Below are 1,320 nucleotides of genomic sequence, written 5' to 3' on the forward strand. Positions count from 1 at the left end.
TGTCCTCCTCTATAGTATTATTATCCCCAACTGATGTACTAACATTAATGGAGTGTATTTGCTGGACCATAGGGCGCACCGGATTAAAAGGCGCACTGTCGATGAGCGGGTCTATTCAGGTCTATTTTCAAACAAAAGGCGCACCGGATTATAAAACGCATTAAATGAGTTTGTGGAGGGGGGCGTGGCCCGCGGGCCTGCTATGGAACGGGGTGTGCCAGGACCAGCCTCAAAGACAGTGACAGGTGAGTAGATGGCCCAGGTGGGCTTTGTTATCTTATCACCTGTCGCCTATATTAGGAGCAGCCGGATTGAGACACGTAGTTGGAGTTGGAGTGGGAGCCAGAGAGAGAGGGACACAAACAAAGAGAAAGACATTTTGCTGGAGAGCAAAAGCCTCTCCACATTTATAAAAATAACAAAAAAGTGTTGTATCCTGAAATCTGGGCTCTCCCGGCAGTGTGTGGCGGTCCAAAGAACCCACTGGAGAGCAAACTCTACAGAGTCATATTATGATTTTTTTTTCTTTAAAAAAAAAAAAATAAAAAAAAAATATATATATATATTTATATAGAAATTCAACCAGCACAAGGTGCGCGCACACACACACATGAACTTTGTGGATATATTTTAAAAAAAAAACAGCAAACCATCATAAAAATTCTAAATTACACCATTTAAATCATCACAGACATTAGGGAAAAAAAGAACTTCTCTCCACATTTTAGCTGTATATGTGCATGATCACACTAACACACGTGTGTATATACATACATACACACACACACATATATATATATATATATATATATACACACACACATATATATATATACACACATATATATATATATATACACACACACAAATATATACATATATACATACAAACAGTCATACACACAAATATACATACACATTTATATATATATATATATATATATATATATATATATATACATATATACATGCACCAGTGATGTGTATGTATATGTGTGTAAATATACATTTACACACATATATGTATATATATATATGTGTGTGTGACATATATATATATATATATATATATATATATAAATATATATATATATATATATATATATATATATATATATATATATATATATATATATATACATATATATATATATATATATACACATGCACCAGTGACGTGCGGTGAGGTTCATGGCTGGTGAGGCACTGACTTCATCACAGTCAGATTTATAAACATACGAACCCCATAGAGTATCTTATTCACCATTTGATTGGCTGCAGTCAACGGGTTATGTTTAAATGCTCATACCAGCATTCTTC

The sequence above is a fragment of the Nerophis ophidion genome, linkage group LG01 (genome assembly GCF_033978795.1).
Source record: "Nerophis ophidion isolate RoL-2023_Sa linkage group LG01, RoL_Noph_v1.0, whole genome shotgun sequence".
NCBI classification, from domain to species: Eukaryota; Metazoa; Chordata; class Actinopteri; order Syngnathiformes; family Syngnathidae; genus Nerophis; species Nerophis ophidion.